Genomic DNA, 10,000 nt, shown 5'->3' with positions numbered 1-10,000 from the left:
ATTTACCTGGTGAGACATCAGTCTCTTTACCAGCGAGTTTTACCAGATTTCCCCGGGCCACCACGTGACACAATTGGTAGTAATTCATTCAAATTACCCCTAATGAGTCAATATGGATAAATATCAACACAACATCGTGTTCAAATAGAAATAAATTTCTACCTCATACTTGGGATCGAACGCTAGCCCCTTCTAATGAAAGGCCAGGTCGAAACCAACCATGCCACGAGAGCCCATAAAAGGAAATCTGAACCTGACCCTAATCTAGCTGTCCGAGGATTTACCTGGTGAGACATCAGTCTCTTTACCAGCGAGTTTTACCAGATTTCCCCGGGCCACCACGTGACACAATTGGTAGTAATTCATTCAAATTACCCCTAATGAGTCAATATGGATAAATATCAACACAACATCGTGTTCAAATAGAAATAAATTTCTACCTCATACTTGGGATCGAACGCTAGCCCCTTCTAATGAAAGGCCAGGTCGAAACCAACCATGCCACGAGAGCCCATAAAAGGAAATCTGAACCTGACCCTAATCTAGCTGTCCGAGGATTTACCTGGTGAGACATCAGTCTCTTTACCAGCGAGTTTTACCAGATTTCCCCGGGCCACCACGTGACACAATTGGTAGTAATTCATTCAAATTACCCCTAATGAGTCAATATGGATAAATATCAACACAACATCGTGTTCAAATAGAAATAAATTTCTACCTCATACTTGGGATCGAACGCTAGCCCCTTCTAATGAAAGGCCAGGTCGAAACCAACCATGCCACGAGAGCCCATAAAAGGAAATCTGAACCTGACCCTAATCTAGCTGTCCGAGGATTTACCTGGTGAGACATCAGTCTCTTTACCAGCGAGTTTTACCAGATTTCCCCGGGCCACCACGTGACACAATTGGTAGTAATTCATTCAAATTACCCCTAATGAGTCAATATGGATAAATATCAACACAACATCGTGTTCAAATAGAAATAAATTTCTACCTCATACTTGGGATCGAACGCTAGCCCCTTCTAATGAAAGGCCAGGTCGAAACCAACCATGCCACGAGAGCCCATAAAAGGAAATCTGAACCTGACCCTAATCTAGCTGTCCGAGGATTTACCTGGTGAGACATCAGTCTCTTTACCAGCGAGTTTTACCAGATTTCCCCGGGCCACCACGTGACACAATTGGTAGTAATTCATTCAAATTACCCCTAATGAGTCAATATGGATAAATATCAACACAACATCGTGTTCAAATAGAAATAAATTTCTACCTCATACTTGGGATCGAACGCTAGCCCCTTCTAATGAAAGGCCAGGTCGAAACCAACCATGCCACGAGAGCCCATAAAAGGAAATCTGAACCTGACCCTAATCTAGCTGTCCGAGGATTTACCTGGTGAGACATCAGTCTCTTTACCAGCGAGTTTTACCAGATTTCCCCGGGCCACCACGTGACACAATTGGTAGTAATTCATTCAAATTACCCCTAATGAGTCAATATGGATAAATATCAACACAACATCGTGTTCAAATAGAAATAAATTTCTACCTCATACTTGGGATCGAACGCTAGCCCCTTCTAATGAAAGGCCAGGTCGAAACCAACCATGCCACGAGAGCCCATAAAAGGAAATCTGAACCTGACCCTAATCTAGCTGTCCGAGGATTTACCTGGTGAGACATCAGTCTCTTTACCAGCGAGTTTTACCAGATTTCCCCGGGCCACCACGTGACACAATTGGTAGTAATTCATTCAAATTACCCCTAATGAGTCAATATGGATAAATATCAACACAACATCGTGTTCAAATAGAAATAAATTTCTACCTCATACTTGGGATCGAACGCTAGCCCCTTCTAATGAAAGGCCAGGTCGAAACCAACCATGCCACGAGAGCCCATAAAAGGAAATCTGAACCTGACCCTAATCTAGCTGTCCGAGGATTTACCTGGTGAGACATCAGTCTCTTTACCAGCGAGTTTTACCAGATTTCCCCGGGCCACCACGTGACACAATTGGTAGTAATTCATTCAAATTACCCCTAATGAGTCAATATGGATAAATATCAACACAACATCGTGTTCAAATAGAAATAAATTTCTACCTCATACTTGGGATCGAACGCTAGCCCCTTCTAATGAAAGGCCAGGTCGAAACCAACCATGCCACGAGAGCCCATAAAAGGAAATCTGAACCTGACCCTAATCTAGCTGTCCGAGGATTTACCTGGTGAGACATCAGTCTCTTTACCAGCGAGTTTTACCAGATTTCCCCGGGCCACCACGTGACACAATTGGTAGTAATTCATTCAAATTACCCCTAATGAGTCAATATGGATAAATATCAACACAACATCGTGTTCAAATAGAAATAAATTTCTACCTCATACTTGGGATCGAACGCTAGCCCCTTCTAATGAAAGGCCAGGTCGAAACCAACCATGCCACGAGAGCCCATAAAAGGAAATCTGAACCTGACCCTAATCTAGCTGTCCGAGGATTTACCTGGTGAGACATCAGTCTCTTTACCAGCGAGTTTTACCAGATTTCCCCGGGCCACCACGTGACACAATTGGTAGTAATTCATTCAAATTACCCCTAATGAGTCAATATGGATAAATATCAACACAACATCGTGTTCAAATAGAAATAAATTTCTACCTCATACTTGGGATCGAACGCTAGCCCCTTCTAATGAAAGGCCAGGTCGAAACCAACCATGCCACGAGAGCCCATAAAAGGAAATCTGAACCTGACCCTAATCTAGCTGTCCGAGGATTTACCTGGTGAGACATCAGTCTCTTTACCAGCGAGTTTTACCAGATTTCCCCGGGCCACCACGTGACACAATTGGTAGTAATTCATTCAAATTACCCCTAATGAGTCAATATGGATAAATATCAACACAACATCGTGTTCAAATAGAAATAAATTTCTACCTCATACTTGGGATCGAACGCTAGCCCCTTCTAATGAAAGGCCAGGTCGAAACCAACCATGCCACGAGAGCCCATAAAAGGAAATCTGAACCTGACCCTAATCTAGCTGTCCGAGGATTTACCTGGTGAGACATCAGTCTCTTTACCAGCGAGTTTTACCAGATTTCCCCGGGCCACCACGTGACACAATTGGTAGTAATTCATTCAAATTACCCCTAATGAGTCAATATGGATAAATATCAACACAACATCGTGTTCAAATAGAAATAAATTTCTACCTCATACTTGGGATCGAACGCTAGCCCCTTCTAATGAAAGGCCAGGTCGAAACCAACTATGCCACGAGAGCCCATAAAAGGAAATCTGAACCTGACCCTAATCTAGCTGTCCGAGGATTTACCTGGTGAGACATCAGTCTCTTTACCAGCGAGTTTTACCAGATTTCCCCGGGCCACCACGTGACACAATTGGTAGTAATTCATTCAAATTACCCCTAATGAGTCAATATGGATAAATATCAACACAACATCGTGTTCAAATAGAAATAAATTTCTACCTCATACTTGGGATCGAACGCTAGCCCCTTCTAATGAAAGGCCAGGTCGAAACCAACCATGCCACGAGAGCCCATAAAAGGAAATCTGAACCTGACCCTAATCTAGCTGTCCGAGGATTTACCTGGTGAGACATCAGTCTCTTTACCAGCGAGTTTTACCAGATTTCCCCGGGCCACCACGTGACACAATTGGTAGTAATTCATTCAAATTACCCCTAATGAGTCAATATGGATAAATATCAACACAACATCGTGTTCAAATAGAAATAAATTTCTACCTCATACTTGGGATCGAACGCTAGCCCCTTCTAATGAAAGGCCAGGTCGAAACCAACCATGCCACGAGAGCCCATAAAAGGAAATCTGAACCTGACCCTAATCTAGCTGTCCGAGGATTTACCTGGTGAGACATCAGTCTCTTTACCAGCGAGTTTTACCAGATTTCCCCGGGCCACCACGTGACACAATTGGTAGTAATTCATTCAAATTACCCCTAATGAGTCAATATGGATAAATATCAACACAACATCGTGTTCAAATAGAAATAAATTTCTACCTCATACTTGGGATCGAACGCTAGCCCCTTCTAATGAAAGGCCAGGTCGAAACCAACCATGCCACGAGAGCCCATAAAAGGAAATCTGAACCTGACCCTAATCTAGCTGTCCGAGGATTTACCTGGTGAGACATCAGTCTCTTTACCAGCGAGTTTTACCAGATTTCCCCGGGCCACCACGTGACACAATTGGTAGTAATTCATTCAAATTACCCCTAATGAGTCAATATGGATAAATATCAACACAACATCGTGTTCAAATAGAAATAAATTTCTACCTCATACTTGGGATCGAACGCTAGCCCCTTCTAATGAAAGGCCAGGTCGAAACCAACCATGCCACGAGAGCCCATAAAAGGAAATCTGAACCTGACCCTAATCTAGCTGTCCGAGGATTTACCTGGTGAGACATCAGTCTCTTTACCAGCGAGTTTTACCAGATTTCCCCGGGCCACCACGTGACACAATTGGTAGTAATTCATTCAAATTACCCCTAATGAGTCAATATGGATAAATATCAACACAACATCGTGTTCAAATAGAAATAAATTTCTACCTCATACTTGGGATCGAACGCTAGCCCCTTCTAATGAAAGGCCAGGTCGAAACCAACCATGCCACGAGAGCCCATAAAAGGAAATCTGAACCTGACCCTAATCTAGCTGTCCGAGGATTTACCTGGTGAGACATCAGTCTCTTTACCAGCGAGTTTTACCAGATTTCCCCGGGCCACCACGTGACACAATTGGTAGTAATTCATTCAAATTACCCCTAATGAGTCAATATGGATAAATATCAACACAACATCGTGTTCAAATAGAAATAAATTTCTACCTCATACTTGGGATCGAACGCTAGCCCCTTCTAATGAAAGGCCAGGTCGAAACCAACCATGCCACGAGAGCCCATAAAAGGAAATCTGAACCTGACCCTAATCTAGCTGTCCGAGGATTTACCTGGTGAGACATCAGTCTCTTTACCAGCGAGTTTTACCAGATTTCCCCGGGCCACCACGTGACACAATTGGTAGTAATTCATTCAAATTACCCCTAATGAGTCAATATGGATAAATATCAACACAACATCGTGTTCAAATAGAAATAAATTTCTACCTCATACTTGGGATCGAACGCTAGCCCCTTCTAATGAAAGGCCAGGTCGAAACCAACCATGCCACGAGAGCCCATAAAAGGAAATCTGAACCTGACCCTAATCTAGCTGTCCGAGGATTTACCTGGTGAGACATCAGTCTCTTTACCAGCGAGTTTTACCAGATTTCCCCGGGCCACCACGTGACACAATTGGTAGTAATTCATTCAAATTACCCCTAATGAGTCAATATGGATAAATATCAACACAACATCGTGTTCAAATAGAAATAAATTTCTACCTCATACTTGGGATCGAACGCTAGCCCCTTCTAATGAAAGGCCAGGTCGAAACCAACCATGCCACGAGAGCCCATAAAAGGAAATCTGAACCTGACCCTAATCTAGCTGTCCGAGGATTTACCTGGTGAGACATCAGTCTCTTTACCAGCGAGTTTTACCAGATTTCCCCGGGCCACCACGTGACACAATTGGTAGTAATTCATTCAAATTACCCCTAATGAGTCAATATGGATAAATATCAACACAACATCGTGTTCAAATAGAAATAAATTTCTACCTCATACTTGGGATCGAACGCTAGCCCCTTCTAATGAAAGGCCAGGTCGAAACCAACCATGCCACGAGAGCCCATAAAAGGAAATCTGAACCTGACCCTAATCTAGCTGTCCGAGGATTTACCTGGTGAGACATCAGTCTCTTTACCAGCGAGTTTTACCAGATTTCCCCGGGCCACCACGTGACACAATTGGTAGTAATTCATTCAAATTACCCCTAATGAGTCAATATGGATAAATATCAACACAACATCGTGTTCAAATAGAAATAAATTTCTACCTCATACTTGGGATCGAACGCTAGCCCCTTCTAATGAAAGGCCAGGTCGAAACCAACCATGCCACGAGAGCCCATAAAAGGAAATCTGAACCTGACCCTAATCTAGCTGTCCGAGGATTTACCTGGTGAGACATCAGTCTCTTTACCAGCGAGTTTTACCAGATTTCCCCGGGCCACCACGTGACACAATTGGTAGTAATTCATTCAAATTACCCCTAATGAGTCAATATGGATAAATATCAACACAACATCGTGTTCAAATAGAAATAAATTTCTACCTCATACTTGGGATCGAACGCTAGCCCCTTCTAATGAAAGGCCAGGTCGAAACCAACCATGCCACGAGAGCCCATAAAAGGAAATCTGAACCTGACCCTAATCTAGCTGTCCGAGGATTTACCTGGTGAGACATCAGTCTCTTTACCAGCGAGTTTTACCAGATTTCCCCGGGCCACCACGTGACACAATTGGTAGTAATTCATTCAAATTACCCCTAATGAGTCAATATGGATAAATATCAACACAACATCGTGTTCAAATAGAAATAAATTTCTACCTCATACTTGGGATCGAACGCTAGCCCCTTCTAATGAAAGGCCAGGTCGAAACCAACCATGCCACGAGAGCCCATAAAAGGAAATCTGAACCTGACCCTAATCTAGCTGTCCGAGGATTTACCTGGTGAGACATCAGTCTCTTTACCAGCGAGTTTTACCAGATTTCCCCGGGCCACCACGTGACACAATTGGTAGTAATTCATTCAAATTACCCCTAATGAGTCAATATGGATAAATATCAACACAACATCGTGTTCAAATAGAAATAAATTTCTACCTCATACTTGGGATCGAACGCTAGCCCCTTCTAATGAAAGGCCAGGTCGAAAACCAACCATGCCACGAGAGCCCATAAAAGGAAATCTGAACCTGACCCTAATCTAGCTGTCCGAGGATTTACCTGGTGAGACATCAGTCTCTTTACCAGCGAGTTTTACCAGATTTCCCCGGGCCACCACGTGACACAATTGGTAGTAATTCATTCAAATTACCCCTAATGAGTCAATATGGATAAATATCAACACAACATCGTGTTCAAATAGAAATAAATTTCTACCTCATACTTGGGATCGAACGCTAGCCCCTTCTAATGAAAGGCCAGGTTGGTTTCGACCTGGCCTTTCATTAGAAGGGGCTAGCGTTCGATCCCAAGTATGAGGTAGAAATTTATTTCTATTTGAACACGATGTTGTGTTGATATTTATCCATATTGACTCATTAGGGGTAATTTGAATGAATTACTACCAATTGTGTCACGTGGTGGCCCGGGGAAATCTGGTAAAACTCGCTGGTAAAAGAGACTGATGTCTCACCAGGTAAATCCTCGGACAGCTAGATTAGGGTCAGGTTCAGATTTCCTTTTATGGGCTCTCGTGGCATGGTTGGTTTCGACCTGGCCTTTCATTAGAAGGGGCTAGCGTTCGATCCCAAGTATGAGGTAGAAATTTATTTCTATTTGAACACGATGTTGTGTTGATATTTATCCATATTGACTCATTAGGGGTAATTTGAATGAATTACTACCAATTGTGTCACGTGGTGGCCCGGGGAAATCTGGTAAAACTCGCTGGTAAAGAGACTGATGTCTCACCAGGTAAATCCTCGGACAGCTAGATTAGGGTCAGGTTCAGATTTCCTTTTATGGGCTCTCGTGGCATGGTTGGTTTCGACCTGGCCTTTCATTAGAAGGGGCTAGCGTTCGATCCCAAGTATGAGGTAGAAATTTATTTCTATTTGAACACGATGTTGTGTTGATATTTATCCATATTGACTCATTAGGGGTAATTTGAATGAATTACTACCAATTGTGTCACGTGGTGGCCCGGGGAAATCTGGTAAAACTCGCTGGTAAAGAGACTGATGTCTCACCAGGTAAATCCTCGGACAGCTAGATTAGGGTCAGGTTCAGATTTCCTTTTATGGGCTCTCGTGGCATGGTTGGTTTCGACCTGGCCTTTCATTAGAAGGGGCTAGCGTTCGATCCCAAGTATGAGGTAGAAATTTATTTCTATTTGAACACGATGTTGTGTTGATATTTATCCATATTGACTCATTAGGGGTAATTTGAATGAATTACTACCAATTGTGTCACGTGGTGGCCCGGGGAAATCTGGTAAAACTCGCTGGTAAAGAGACTGATGTCTCACCAGGTAAATCCTCGGACAGCTAGATTAGGGTCAGGTTCAGATTTCCTTTTATGGGCTCTCGTGGCATGGTTGGTTTCGACCTGGCCTTTCATTAGAAGGGGCTAGCGTTCGATCCCAAGTATGAGGTAGAAATTTATTTCTATTTGAACACGATGTTGTGTTGATATTTATCCATATTGACTCATTAGGGGTAATTTGAATGAATTACTACCAATTGTGTCACGTGGTGGCCCGGGGAAATCTGGTAAAACTCGCAGGTAAAGAGACTGATGTCTCACCAGGTAAATCCTCGGACAGCTAGATTAGGGTCAGGTTCAGATTTCCTTTTATGGGCTCTCGTGGCATGGTTGGTTTCGACCTGGCCTTTCATTAGAAGGGGCTAGCGTTCGATCCCAAGTATGAGGTAGAAATTTATTTCTATTTGAACACGATGTTGTGTTGATATTTATCCATATTGACTCATTAGGGGTAATTTGAATGAATTACTACCAATTGTGTCACGTGGTGGCCCGGGGAAATCTGGTAAAACTCGCTGGTAAAGAGACTGATGTCTCACCAGGTAAATCCTCGGACAGCTAGATTAGGGTCAGGTTCAGATTTCCTTTTATGGGCTCTCGTGGCATGGTTGGTTTCGACCTGGCCTTTCATTAGAAGGGGCTAGCGTTCGATCCCAAGTATGAGGTAGAAATTTATTTCTATTTGAACACGATGTTGTGTTGATATTTATCCATATTGACTCATTAGGGGTAATTTGAATGAATTACTACCAATTGTGTCACGTGGTGGCCCGGGGAAATCTGGTAAAACTCGCTGGTAAAGAGACTGATGTCTCACCAGGTAAATCCTCGGACAGCTAGATTAGGGTCAGGTTCAGATTTCCTTTGATGGGCTCTCGTGGCATGGTTGGTTTCGACCTGGCCTTTCATTAGAAGGGGCTAGCGTTCGATCCCAAGTATGAGGTAGAAATTTATTTCTATTTGAACACGATGTTGTGTTGATATTTATCCATATTGACTCATTAGGGGTAATTTGAATGAATTACTACCAATTGTGTCACGTGGTGGCCCGGGGAAATCTGGTAAAACTCGCTGGTAAAGAGACTGATGTCTCACCAGGTAAATCCTCGGACAGCTAGATTAGGGTCAGGTTCAGATTTCCTTTTATGGGCTCTCGTGGCATGGTTGGTTTCGACCTGGCCTTTCATTAGAAGGGGGCTAGCGTTCGATCCCAAGTATGAGGTAGAAATTTATTTCTATTTGAACACGATGTTGTGTTGATATTTATCCATATTGACTCATTAGGGGTAATTTGAATGAATTACTACCAATTGTGTCACGTGGTGGCCCGGGGAAATCTGGTAAAACTCGCTGGTAAAGAGACTGATGTCTCACCAGGTAAATCCTCGGACAGCTAGATTAGGGTCAGGTTCAGATTTCCTTTTATGGGCTCTCGTGGCATGGTTGGTTTCGACCTGGCCTTTCATTAGAAGGGGCTAGCGTTCGATCCCAAGTATGAGGTAGAAATTTATTTCTATTTGAACACGATGTTGTGTTGATATTATCCATATTGACTCATTAGGGGTAATTTGAATGAATTACTACCAATTGTGTCACGTGGTGGCCCGGGGAAATCTGGTAAAACTCGCTGGTAAAGAGACTGATGTCTCACCAGGTAAATCCTCGGACAGCTAGATTAGGGTCAGGTTCAGATTTCCTTTTATGGGCTCTCGTGGCATGGTTGGTTTCGACCTGGCCTTTCATTAGAAGGGGCTAGCGTTCGATCCCAAGTATGAGGTAG

This window comes from Palaemon carinicauda, chromosome 12 (genome assembly GCF_036898095.1).
Source record: "Palaemon carinicauda isolate YSFRI2023 chromosome 12, ASM3689809v2, whole genome shotgun sequence".
Classification (NCBI taxonomy): Eukaryota; Metazoa; Arthropoda; class Malacostraca; order Decapoda; family Palaemonidae; genus Palaemon; species Palaemon carinicauda.
This window is presented reverse-complemented; position numbering follows the sequence as displayed.